This window comes from Schistocerca serialis, chromosome 6 (assembly GCF_023864345.2).
Source record: "Schistocerca serialis cubense isolate TAMUIC-IGC-003099 chromosome 6, iqSchSeri2.2, whole genome shotgun sequence".
In the NCBI taxonomy this organism is placed as follows: Eukaryota; Metazoa; Arthropoda; class Insecta; order Orthoptera; family Acrididae; genus Schistocerca; species Schistocerca serialis.
The window spans coordinates 491865660-491880194 of NC_064643.1; the positions used below are offsets into that span (position 1 = coordinate 491865660).

The 14535-nt window shown below is 43.3% G+C and overlaps 1 non-coding gene across 1 annotated transcript; it reads left to right on the forward strand.

The window, feature by feature from the left end:
• The first annotated feature begins 535 nt into the window (after positions 1-535).
• On the forward strand, positions 536-609 carry Trnat-ugu (transfer RNA threonine (anticodon UGU)). Its single transcript has one exon. It is a non-coding gene; the product is annotated as a tRNA-Thr (tRNA).
• The last annotated feature ends 13926 nt before the right edge of the window (positions 610-14535 follow it).

Genomic DNA, 14535 nt, shown 5'->3' on the forward strand with positions numbered 1-14535 from the left:
ATTCGCGGTGACTTCAATGCAATTACAGCCATTGAATAAAAGTGTCATTAGTGTCCTCTCAATGGATAATCTGCTATAACAGTTCTTTCTATGTATGGTTTAAGTCCTTAAGTTTTGCGCACTAGTGTACATTGACACAGGAACGTCTCAGAGTTAAAGTTAAAAATAGATCATATATATGAAGGTAGTATCTGTTCCCGAAAGAACAGATACAGCTTCTCTAGAATGAAATGATAATTAATTTCATTCTAGAGAAGCTGCACCGTCATCAATGGCATCTGTTCTTTCGGGAACAGATACTACCTTCATATATCGTTAAAAAATGGCTACCCGGCCATTGACCTTCTTGTGCGAACGCACACGCTATGCCCCAACTCGTACGGGACTTGGTAGATTAATCTGCCACGAGTAATGAGTGCGATGGGCAAACATCTATTAGGCGCACTCCGAATGTAGTTCTGTGGACATGTTGGGGATGTGGGTCTCACGGGGAGCGTGCAAGGGGTAAGTCCCTGCAGGCGCATTATCGTCTGTGCCCTCGGTGGCTCAGATGGATAGAGCGTCTGTCTTGTAAGCAGGAGATCCCGGGTTTGAGTCCCGGTCGGGGAAAACATTTTCAGCATGTCCCTAATGTTCTATATCAACGACGGTTTGTAGCTGGGGTGTCGATTTAATTATCATTTAATAAAAATAAGTCGTATCCCCGATTTCGGGGTGTTCGCCTTGGTGAAAAGGCACATCCCGAAACTAGAAATCCCTTCTCAAAATGTCCTCTGTTGAAGTTCCATTCGTCCCATTACCAGTTCGCCTCGTATTTGGCTCAATAGTCGATTACCCTACAATAGGCCATTACTTGATCAGACAGTTACAGCTAGAAATGAAAAGTATCACAAAATGAGTCACAGTCAGTGCACCGCCTATGAAACTTTTAGTCATTCGCTGTATACTATCGACTTTGGTACATCTCTCGATTTCACACCGTTAGAATTAGTGTTTCTCAAACTCGCGATGAAGTGACCTTCACTTCCAGCTAGCAAATTGGATAGGAAAAGTTTCAAGACCTTAGTTTACATTTTATTTCGTATTCTCTGGACTTTATCCGTGACAAAATGAATTTTCACTCTACTGCGGGGTGATATGTAACTTCCTGGAGGATTAAAACTGTGTGCATGACCGAGACTCTAACTTGGGATCTTTGTCTTTCCCACAAGTGCTGTACCAACTGAATTACCCAAGCAGGAGTCACAACACGTCGTCATAGGTTTAATTGCACCAGTTCCTCATCTCCTATCTTTCATATTTCTTAGAAGTTCTCACGAGTACACCACGCTGCGGCTAGGCCATGTCATCGCAATATCCTTTCTTTCCGGAGTGGTACGCCAGCAAGTATGCAGGGTAACTTCTATGAAATTTGGAAGGTAGGATATAAGGTACTGGCAGAAGCTGTGAGGGCGGGTGTACGTCGCGCTTGAATAGCCCAGTTGTTGGAGCAGTTTCTTGGAAAAGGCAGTGGTTCCAGATTCGAATCCCGGTCCAGTTTTAATGTACCACGAAGTTTCAAATCAGTGACAATTCATCATAATGTAGAACGTGTCAGTAGGTTTACAAGGCAGATACATTTTCTCTGTGGAAAGATGGCTATATGCAGCACATTTATAGGACTGGACTACCTAAACCTTAATGTACAACATATCTGATAAATGGAAACAAACCACTTGCATACTTCGAATTCAAATGGTTCAAATGGCTCTAAGCACTATGGGACTTTACATCTGAGGTCATCAGTCCCCTACACTTAGAACTACTGAAACCTAACGAAACTAAGGACACCACACACATCCATGCCCGAGGCAGGATTCTAACCTGCGACCGTAGCAGCAGCGCGGTTCCGGACTGAAGCGCCTAAAACCGCTCGACCACAGCGGCCGCCCACTTTGAATTCCAGAATTCCTCTATGAAGGAGGAGTTTTCAAGCATAAATGATTTCGACTTCTTTTTTAAGACATTCGTTATCTGCCAGCACCCAAATTCACAAGTGAGTGGTCAGATAGTTTATACTTTGCTCCTTTCTGTTAAAGAGTAAGGTTAACTTGTGGAGTGTAGGGCTATTTTTGTTCCTAGTGCTAGATTTATGAATACTACTTTTATTTACAGACCAGAGGAGCCTTGCGGGGTTACCGCACTTTTAAGCCTTGAAATAATCACATTATTTGGAATAGTGTAGTCCTTGCGATAAGAATAGTTGTGGGAAAGACGAGAAAACACCTTTAAAAATAAACTAAACGACGTGAAATAATAATCAGGAATTTATGATACATCCTTGTGTATACATTTCCATGTGTCCAAATATGTGTTTTGCATTAGGAATATTTGCCTCAGCTTGTACAACGGACAGAGAAACTGTCAGTGGGGGCGCAAAACCTGAAGCTTAAGCTCGACAAACATTTTGAATTACAGTAAGCACGTTGGGCCGTGGTAGCAATAGGTAAATCACAATTTAAGGCGACAATGACAAATATGTTTTGTCGTTTCGGAAAGTGTATTCGTTTAGAAAAGTCAGCTTGTTCGACGGTCAGACACAATGGACTATGACAGTGCTCATGGTTATTATCTGTGACAATGCTGTGTACAAATTATTTAATAAGTACTTTAAAATAAATAAAATGGCATTTGTCATAAGAGAATACACTGAAGAGCCAAAGAAACTGGTACACCTATCTAATATCGTGTAGGGTCCCCGCGAGCACACAGAGTGGCATGGACTCGACTAATGTCTGAAGTAGTGCTGGAGGAAATTGACACCATGAATCCTACAGGACTGTTCATAAATACGTAAGAGTACGAGCGGGTGTAAATCTCTTCTGAACAGCACGTTGCAAGGCATCCCAGATATGCTCAATAATATTCACGTCTGGGGAGTTGGGTGGCCAGTGGAAGTGTTTGAACTCAGAAGAGTGTTCCTGGAGACACTCTATAGCAATTCTGGACGTGTGGGGTCTCGCATTGTTCTGCTGGAATTGTCTAAGTCCTTCGGAATGCACAATGGATGTGAATGGATGCGGGTGATCAGACAGGATGCTTACGTACGTGTCACCTGTCAGAGTCGTATGTAGACGTATCAGTGGTCTCATATCACTCCAACTGCACAGGCCGCACACCATCATAGAGCCTCCACCAGCTTGAACAGTCCTCTGCTGACATGCAGAGTCCACGAATTCATGAGGTTGTCTCCGTACACCTACACGTCCATTCGCTCGATACAATTTGAAAAGGGACTCGTCAGACAAGGCAACATGTTCCAAGCCATGAATAATCCAGCGTCGATGTTGACGGGTCCAGGCGAGGCGAAAAGCTTTGTGTCCCTCAGTCATCAAGGGCACAAGAGTGGGCCTTCGACTCCGAAAGCCCATATCGATGATGCTTCGTTGAATGGTTCGTACGCTGACACTTGTTGATGGCCCGGCATTGAAATCTGCAGCAATTTGCGGAAGGGTAGCACTTCTGTCACACTGAACGATTAGCAATTTGCGGAAGGGTATCACTTCTGTCACATTGAACGATTCTCTTCAGTCGTCGTTGGTCCCGTTCTTACAGGATCTTTTTTCGGAAGCAGCGATGTCGGAGATTTGATGTTTTACCGGATTCCTGATATTCAAGGTACATCGTGAAATGGTCTTACGGGAATATCCCCACTTCATTGCTATCTCGGAGATGCTATGTCCCATCGTTCGTGCGAAGACTATAACACCACGTTCGGACTCACTTAAATCTTGATAACCTGCCGTTGTAGCAGCAGAAACAGACCTAACAACTGCGCCAGACACTTCTTGTCTTATATAGGAGTTGCCGACAGCCGTGCCGTATTCTGTCTGTCTATATATCTCCGTATCTGAATACGCATGCCTATATCAGCTTCTTTGGCGCTTCATTGTATGTAAAGGGAGTCTCTTATTCGTGACCGACAAGTTAGCTTCGTAAAATATAGGTACGAAACTAGGCATCCGTGATGCCCTTTTGCCTATGGAAGTTAAGTCTATTTTGTTAAATTTTTTTAGAAACAATAAGTTTAGCGCAAAATCGGTATTATTCTAAGAGAGTAAATGTATTGTGACGGTGTTTGGGATTCCTAACGTTTTAAACTGATGCATTCATGAAGTTCGTGGAGAGACACCAGATATTATCTTTACAGCATGTTTCTGTACAACTGATAGTTTGTTTTTAGGTGTGAAATCGCCCCAGAGAATTATTGGCTCTGAGCACTATGGGACTTAACATCTGAGGTCTGAGGTCATGAGTCCCCTAGAACTTAGAACTACTTAAACCTAACTAACCTAAGGACATCACACACATCCATGTCCGAGGCAGGATTCGAACCTGCGACCGTAGCGGTCGTGCGGTTCCAGACTGAAGCGCCTAGAACCGCTCGGCCACATCGGGTGGCAGGAAATTGTTCGTTATGCAATAATAAATGGAGGTATGCAAAGTAAATTAATTTTCTAATTCTTCCATCACCAAAATCAGTAATTACACGTAGGAAAAACTTTACTGAACTCGGCCATTTGAGAAGATTTATAATGTGCGATTTCCAATATAGGCCCTGATTAATGTACATCTATACCTATGAAATCTAAACAGTCTTGTTTCCTTACTCTCGTATTGAATTGTTATTGAAAATGACAGATCTCGCCTTGTACATAAATGAAATAACTTTGTAAATGATAAAACCATTTTTCGAAAACCAACTTTCAAATGTTTCATAAATTGATTCTGTTGTTGAAGCTCTATTGGACTTGATAATAAACTTTGTATCATCAGCAATAATCACTATTTCTGCTTTGTTTGTGTACGATGTAAGATCATTATCCGATCAAAAGTATCCGGACACCCCCCCCATATAAGGCAGATTTGACCACAAGATATTACACAAGGTGTACTGCCAATATAAAACGAAAAGCGGAGTATTGTGGTGGCACTGGAGAAGCAGTAGCTGCATAATGAGAGCGTCGCCTTGTTCTGGATGTAACAAATCTATCAGCGACATTTTAACCATGCTAAAGCTGCGCAAGTCGATTACTGGTGTTGTGAGTGTGAAGTGGAAACGCGATGGAACAACCACAGCTAAACTAAGACCAGGTAGGCCTCAAATACTGTGGGACATGGATTTCGTGCATTGCGGAGAACGATTGCAAAAAAGTCGCACCAAATCTGCGGAATGAATCACTCGTTAGTTTCAGAGTGCTACCAGCAGTCCAGCTACCATTCTGATTGTGCGTACAGAATTAAAAAGAATGGTGTACAATGGTCGAACAGCTCGTCATAAGGCACACATTTTTGTAATCAGTGGTAAGCTACGATTGAGGTGGTGTAAAGAGTGATACCACTGGACAGTGGATGACTGGAAGCGAGTGATTTGGAATGGTTGATCATATTGCATCTTGTAGCAATCTGATGGAAGGGTCTGGATGTGGCGAATTCCTGGAAATCGTTGCCTGCCATCATGCTTAATGCCAAAAGTGAAGTACGATGTTACGTTATCGAGTGTTCCTCACGGTTAGTGTATTGTCTCGTTATTGCTATTAAGAAAACGCTAAACGTGGAAGGATATCAACGCATTTTGCAGTATTGTGTACTGTGTTCAGTAGAGGAACAGTTCGGAGACGATGCTGTATCAGCATGACAAGCACCATAAAGCAGCGTCTCTGAGGTAATGGTTTGTGGACAATAATATCCCTCAAAAGGAATGACCTGCCCAGAGTTCCGATCTGAACTCTGTATAATACCTTTGGGATGAGTTAGAGCGTCAACTTCGCACCTGAGTGCAGCACCCAGCGTTATTATCTTCTCTGGTTTCGGCTGTTGAGGAAGACCATTCGCCTTCCCTACTACAATCCTAAGATGCTCGTTCCATTTCATATTGTGTTGCAATGTTATACCCAGATATTGAAACGACTTGGCTGTATCAAGCAGGACACTATTAATACAGTATCCGAATACTACGCGTTTGTTTCTCCTGCCCACAATTACTAACTTACATTTTTCTGCATTTAGACCTATCTGCCATTCATCACACCAACTAGCAATTTTGTGTAAGACACCTTTCATCCTGCTGCAGTCACTCAAATTCACCACCTTACCCCACGCCACAGCACCATCATCAAACAAACGCAGATTGCTGCCCACTCTGCCTGCCAAATCATTTATGTATATACAAAACAGCGATCGTATCACATTTTATCTGGGACACTACTGACGATATCCTTGTCACTGATGAACACTCACCGTGGAGGACAGCATATTGGGTTCTATTAGTTAAGAAGTCTTCGAGCCACGCACATCAAGTGAGAAAAGGGGAAAGAGCTACGCACGAGCGATGCTTTCTAAAACCATGCTGATTCGCGGACATAATCTTTTCAGTCTCATAGAGATTTATTTTATTCTGACTCAGTACATGTTCAATAATTATGCAGCAAACCGATGTTAAGGATATTAGTCTGTAATTTTGTAGGTCCGTTCTTTTACCCTTCTTATATACAAGAGTCATCTGTCCTTTTTCAGTTGCATGGTAGTTCACGCTGAGAGAGAGATTCGCGATAAATGCAAGCTAAGTAAGGGAACAGATGCTTTTGGTTGAATACTGTATATAGCAAGTACAGGAGTCCTTACAGACTTTAACCCTGCGGAACGCATTAGTAACTCGTTCCGACTTCGAAAAATATTCATCATGAGAGCTGCATGAACAATAAAACACGACTTTTTCCTTTCTGTCAGTTAAATGTGAAGTAAACCTTTACCCATTCAAGCTCAAAAGCCATTTGCACGGTCTTGATAACATTGCCTGACCAGAGGTTGTTGATTTTAGTGGTGCTGTCGTCTTCAGTCTTTCACCAGCTGGTGAAGCATTCTGTGCCATTCTAATGCCGAAAGATACATATGGGGGCGACTGTGGCTGTTTCAGAACCCGGCGACAGCTCCGCGTCGGAGGCGCACTTCCCGCCGTCTGCAGTCGCCTCCGGTTCGACAGTTCTGGGTGCGGATCTAGCAGACGCCGGACCGCTGGAGGCGGAGGGGGACACCGGGGGCGGTGAGGGCGAGGCGGGCGGCGGCTCGACGTACCTGCTGGTGGGGGCGGTGGGCGGGGCGCTGGCGGCGGCCTACGTGGTGGCCGTGCTGCTCTACCTGGCCAGGCACCGGCGGCGGAGCGCCGACCGTCAGAGGCAGAAGGACGCTGAAGCCGCGGCGGCGGTGGGGGCGGCGGAGACGGCGTCCAAGGCGGCCGCGGCAGCGGCGTCCAAAGCGGCGAGGCGGCCCACGCTGCTGCGCAGGCACCACTCCTTCTCGCTCGACTCAGAGGACACCGACTACAGCGGGGGCGGTTGCTCCGACTACGACGAGCACTACCCAGATTTCAAGCAGGTACAGCTTCAGTTAGCAGAAAGAACCAGCAGTGGCGAGACTACATCCTCTGCTAATGGATGGACAGGGACGGGGATAGCGTGTTTGATGGGGTCCTGGTGGTTTGTCTCTCAAATGGTTCAAATGGCTCGTGATACTATGGGACTTAATATCTGTCATCAGTCCCCTAGAACTTAGAACTACTTAAACCTAACTAACCTAATGACATCACACACATCCATTCTCGAGGCAGGATTCGAACCTGCGACCGTAGCGATCGCGCAGTTTCGGACTGAAACGTCTAGAACCTCTCGGCCGCAGCGGCCGGCGGTTTGTCTCTGTCAACGTCTAGTTGCTCTGCAAATAGTATACTCTTCAACTGTAGTCATAATGAAAACTGCAACCTGTTGAATAGTATGAAATAATCGGAGGGAAATTTTGTTTCATGTAACTGTAAATGGAAGATATTTCTTGTGGGTGGGAAGGTCACACTCAGCATCGGTTTTCTGGTCTCTGATGCTTGTTTCTTCAACTTTTTGCGATCGGTTACTTCCTTCTTCGGGTTGTTATAGCTGAATTCGTTAAGCAAGCCGTCTGGGATCTGACTCCTCGTTATTTTTGCCTTCTCTTCCCTCCAAACGACCTTCTTACAGTAGACTTCGAATCCATCTCCGTTTTCTGTATTCAATTGCATCCAGTAATTGCCTTCCACTCCCACTCTTCATAGTACATCCTCGTCTGTCACTTTATTCATTTGATTTTCTCCGTTCTCCACGATATCAACATCTCAAACGGTTCCCATCCTCTTTATGACTTTGTTTCTCATGGTGCACATTCCGACAATATGATATGACACTCTAGACGCAACGTTTTATCAGTCCTTCCCTCTATCCCATTTCCATACGACTGGAAAAAAAGAATTTCTTATTGGAGAATGACAATTTTACTACTGACATTCTCGATTTCATGTCTAGACTGCACCTCCAGTTGTTTTCCATGCTACTTTTCGAATTTCTGCCCATTGAACATTATATTACTCTTTCGTCTCGTCCTACTGCCAATATTTTTGTTCTTTATGTTTGTTTCATTTCGTAATCTTTTCCAGTAGTTACTATCTCCTCTACAATTTCTTGGAGCTTTTTTTATCCTTGGTGACAAGAACCATATCATCCACAAATCTCAAACATTATATCCTCTAAATGTATGTTGAGGACTGTAAGTGATAAGCAACTACATTGCCCTACTTCTTTCCCTAATTCCATTCAGCTGGTACACACACACTTCGGTCTTGCCTATGTATTTGGTTCAGGCTGTGTGATGGAAATCTAAGAAGGTAAGAATCAGTAAAAACTAAGGATATGCTAAAAATGGAATTAAACCACATATGGCGTGCGCTCAAATGTAAAGAAGTACGTAGAGTCACCAAAGTAACGAAGTGAATAGCGAACCGGCCATAAATAGGTAGTTTTATTATAGATTTTCATTTAGGAAGACCACTCAAGACACTCGAATAATGTCATAAATCATACGCGATAACAGCCAGTGGCAAATTTTAATAATGACACTGTGCGGCTACAGCGATTTCAAACCAATCCCCGCTGTACTGTCTTGTCCCGTAGCTAAAACAGAGTTTGAATGTCCAGATTTGCGGAGAAGTGCCCTTTTAGAAGCGTCTGGACTTAATATATTTCTTTTAAAAAGGGATATCCCAGAAGCTTCTGGTGTGTATTCTCGCAGAAGGAGTAAATTGTCTGTCAGTAGGCACTGCATTATCCATAACATCGATATCAGCTGGCTTGGCTGACAAGAGATTCTATGCGTCTGGGTTACAGACCAGAGCAAATGCAGCTAGAAAAACATATTGGAAGAACGGAAATAACAGACGACGAAAATGGAAGAAACTAAACGAACGTAGCAAGTGATGTTTCCATTACGTCGATACACACTTCCAGAGACGATGGAGAAGATAATATGTATAAATTTGTGCTAAGGAACCCTTGTCCGGATACGACTGAATCGGAAGGTACTAAGCCAAAAGAGATGTGGGATAACTCTGCTACCGGAATTAGAGAACCTACGGATCGTTGTTTGCACGCTGTAATAATGTGATTTATGATGTTTGTAGCCGCTAACATTGTATGGTACGTAGATCCGGGCAACATGTGGGTGTACATCATGTGGAGTGGGGGCACGGAACTTTTAATGCCGCCTTGCAGGTGGTCATTTCTGATGTAATGTTCTGTAAGTTTACAAATTGACGTATGAAATAGCATTGCAAACGGTTACTAAATTAGCAGACATGATTTTCTTGCCCGGGCATAGAAATAGAACAGTACCTTCGGATCAAATCCACAAGCAGGATAGTTCTTACGTATACCATGTTCCCAGAACTGTTCCAAAGGTTAAGGCAAACAACAGAAGTGCTTCAACAACATAAAGGCCTAGAAGGACAACAAATTATACGATCTCAAGACTGTGGAGAAACAGTGTTTGCTCCCGCGGGCATAAGAAGAGAAACGCGTCGCGTACGGATAGTGTGTGTAAAGTAATACGGAAACAGCAACTATATCGCACAGCTACAGCATACAACTACATTCACATACTGTGCAAGTCTTAGCTCTTACTGATTTCGCCTATGGGGCCAATGGGTGCTGTAGTGCTGTGCGGCTACTCTTCGGGTGAATTCTTTTCACCGACAACGGAATTTTTAGGTCACAAAAGTCACTTGTGGGCGCAAGAGTATCCATATATGGCAGTTGTGAAGTCATCAACAGTTATTCACTGTGTATCTGTGGTTGGGCGTTGTCAGTGACAGGTTAATATTCTTACCTGCTTAACAGCATTGGTGCAGCCCTTGTTTTTAAGAGAATCCACACATTGTGGGAACATATTGCACTTGATCTTCGTGCACTTGTGTGTTTCTGGCAGTATGGTGCTCCGGCTCACATTGCACGTCTTGTACGAAGATACGTAGGTAGAAGAGGTCTTATTTCATGGTCACCTCATTCACCTGTTCTGGCCTCACTTGATTTCCCCTCTTGGGGTCACATGAAATGTGTTTTGTATGAGACTCCTTTAGAAAGTGAACAAGATCTCCTGGGAAGGATTGTCTGAACATCACCAGGATTGTTCGAACTGGTGCGACTGAACATTGTGTGACGATGTCGTACACGCATAGAACTGGACGACGCCACGTTTAACAGCTGCTGTTAATGGAGCACCTTGTGTTAGTTATGCAGATAAATAAAGCTATAGCAAAAATGTGTCTACTTGAACTTTTTAATTTGTACTGTTAATCTACTAACGATAGGAAATGTTCACATTTTTCTTGCAACTTTCAACTCCATTTTTTGGACCAGATTTCCATGTCCGAGAGCGATCTGTTTATCCCTTTTCCAATCCCTGGAGATTTTTTTCATCATCACGAAAATACTCCATTAACGAGGAGAAAGAAGTAGACAACGGTCAGGATACTCGGAAAGCCTTCTTTACGGTTTACTGAACGTGCATTTGAGAGCGAAGGCATTAATAATGGTGTTCTAGTCTGTTAGACATGAGTTACTTGGTGTGAGTAAGAAATATGGGAAAGTGTAAGATGAGAAGACAGGTGATTTGAACCTTGTAAGGGTTAAACTATATATTTATGGTTGATACAAACTAAACCTGCAGTCTTGTTACCCAATCCAGGTTGCATGACAACAACTTTAACAATAATGAAAATAATTAATACGAAAAACCATTACAAAACGCTGAATGTTTTTATTTATAGCGGAATAATAAGTCGTAAGAACTCACTATTTAACATCTTAGAACTAAAAATCAACTATCTTTAACATCACTTTAAGTAGACGTGCAATGTTATATAGCAATTATGACTCAATATTCTTGGGGCTGCTAAGTACTCCGACATTCAGTCTATAGTAAACGCAAATATGCAAACCGTCACTATCCACTATGACTGCAAACTACATTACTACTATGAGACTACCATTCAAATTCTCTGATTTTCTTCTTCTCTCTGGCCTTATCGTCTCTTCGCGGGCTCGGCTTGTTAATCTGGTTGGTTAAAAAATGGTTCAAATGGCTCTGAGCACTATGGGACTTAACATCTGAGGTCATCAGTCCCCTAGAACTTAGAACTAGTTAAACCTAATTAACCGTAGTGGTCGCGCGGTTCCAGACTGAAGCGCCTAGAACTGCTCGGTCGCCGCGGCCGGCTGTTAATCTGGGTTTGGCAATATTAGCGCGGATGGTGACCACTGGATGCCCTCCCTATCATCCCCCCATCCCGCAGCCCCCTTTAAAGGCGTAATTTCTGTATTGTACGCTAGAATCGGAGAGAAGAGGGATTTGTGGCACAACTTGACTAGAAGAAGGGATCGATTGGTAGGACACTTTATTTGTTCATGAGACCCAGAAAATATTAGATACAGGCTCCCAGGTAGATGCTATTTTCCTTGACTTCCGGAAGGCGTTCGATATAGTTCCGCACTGTCGCCTGATAAACAAAGTAAGAGCCTACGGAATATCAGACCGGCTGTGTGGCGGGATTGACGAGTTTTTAGCAAACAGAACACAGCATGTTGTTATGAATGGAGAGACGTCTACAGACGCTAAAGTAACCTCTGGCGTGCCACAGGGGAGTGATATGTGACCATTGCTTTTCACAATATATATAAATGACGTAGTAGATAGTGTCGGAAGTTCCATGCGGCTTTTCGCGGATGATGCTGTAGTATACAGAGAAGTTGCAGCATTAGAAAATTGTAGCGAAATGCAGGAAGATCTGCAGCGGATAGGCACTTGGTGCAGGGAGTGGCAACTGACCCTTAACATAGATAAATGTAATGTATTGCGAATACATAGAAAGAAGGATTCTTTATTGTATGATTATATAATAGCGGAACAAACACTGGTAGCAGTTGCTTCTGTAAAATATCTGGGAGTATGCGTACGGAACGATTTGAAGTGGAATGATCACATAAAATTAATTGTTGGTAAGACGGGTACCAGGTTGAGATTCATTGGGAGAGTCCTTAGAAAATGTAGTCCATCAACAAAGGAGGTGGCTTACAAAACACTCGTTCGACCTATACTTGAGTATTGCTCATCAGTGTGGGATCCGTACCAGATTGGGTTGACGGAGGAGATAGAGAAGATCCAAAGAAGAGTGGCGCGTTTCGTCACAGGGTTATTTGGTAACCGTGATAGAGTTACGGAGATGTTTAGCAAACTCAAGTGGCAGACTCTGCAAGAGAGGCGCTCTGCATCGCGGTGTAGCTTGCTCGCCAGGTTTCAAGTCGGTGCGTTTCTGGATGAGGTATCGAATATATTGCTTCCCCCTACTTATACCTCCTGAGGAGATCACGAATGTAAAATTAGAGAGATTCGAGCGCGCACAGAGGCTTTCAGACAGTCGTTCATCCCGCGAACCATACGCGACTGGAACAGAAAAGGGAGGTAATGACAGTGGCACGTAAAGTGGCCTCCGCCATACGCCGTTGGGTGGCTTGCGGCGGAGTATAAATGTAGATGTAGATGTAGATGTAGACACGTTCTGAAGCATCAAGGGATCATCAATTTAGTATTGGAGGGCGGCGGGGAGGGTAAAAATTGTAGAGGGAGACCAAGAGATGAATACGCTAAGCAGATTGAGAAGGATATAGGTTGCAGTAGTTACTCGGAGATGAAGAGGCTTGAACAGGATAGAGTAACATGGAGTGCTGCATCAAACCAGTCTCTGGACTGAAGACCACAACAACAACGCTATCTGTTTGCATTTAATATTGTCATACGTGAAAGTGTGAGAACTTTTTCGAAAGTATTTGCGAATCGCATAACTGAGGCGGATGTGGGAAACCGTGCAAAAATCACATGCAGGCTGGCCGTGACACAGCTCTGTCATTAATCCGCCGGGTGGGTTCGGTCCGAAGCCGGCGCACCACCCCGAATCCCGGAAGCGGTGTTTTCTTGGCGACACGTTAGCGCCAACAAACCCACAAAATGCCTCATAAGTTACAAAGCGGCGCGTTGCCAGTAAACAACATCGCACGCTCAACGAAATCGATATGATAAACTTCTCCTGGAACGGCAGGCGAGCATATGGACTAGACACTCGGCACCACACTCTCAATGAGACAAAACCCATGTTCTGTCAGTAAATATTTGTCTCCGCTCTTCCCCTAGGTGCGTATTGTTTGAAACGTCACGTCTTGATCTTGTCACAATTCCTATTGATCTTTTTAGTTCAGCCATACGAAGTGACCTGTTTTGATTGAGAAATAAATCTCTTTCGTGCTGGATACTTCTTGTATTTTTGCGCTTATCTAGTTCAGCTTTGTATTTACTGTTAGTTCGAGTGGCAAGCTGCTGCCACTTTTCTCTACAATACACACACACTGTTTAGTCTTAGGTCCTGTCTATATCTAAATTCAGTATGCTTGTCACATTCAAAGTAAACATGTTCAGACATTCGGTTGTATCTCTTTCCCTAATCTTTTTAATTATACATAAATACACATCATATGGACCACATTCTCTCAAAATACCTAACATCCTTTGGCAGGGGTTGAAACTTTATCTATTTACCTATGCAAATACGGCTCCGGTAGTTGCGCCTCCTTTGAATCTGGCTAAAATGTAACTGGCGAAAGTAAGCTCTTTCTAATGATTCCACACCAGGTTTACAGTCCAAAAAACTTTATTGGCACTTTGATATTAAAAACCAACGGCTTATGGCCAGATAGAGTCTCATTCACTATCATTCACTATCATTCACTATAATTTACGCACAGATAAAGGGTAAGCCACATACTACACTCTGTTGATGTCCTGTAATGTGATTGTTTGAGTGTAGTAAGCCAACAGAGACAAACTGATTCACAGTAACTAACGTGTGGTAAGTAAATCATTAACACATTCGCTAATTACACTGTCCTTTCAAGTATATAGACATCTAGAAACGAAACTGACATGCACAGTAGGTATAATTTGAAAATAACACAGTTCACAATCCAATCATCCTGCCACAGTTTGCAAAACGCATTACTGAAGATTAGCACAGTTCATAAAATTAATTAGGCGTTCACAGTCAATCAATGATTAATAGTCACTGTGTAAATTCTCCAAAACGAAATTTAGATA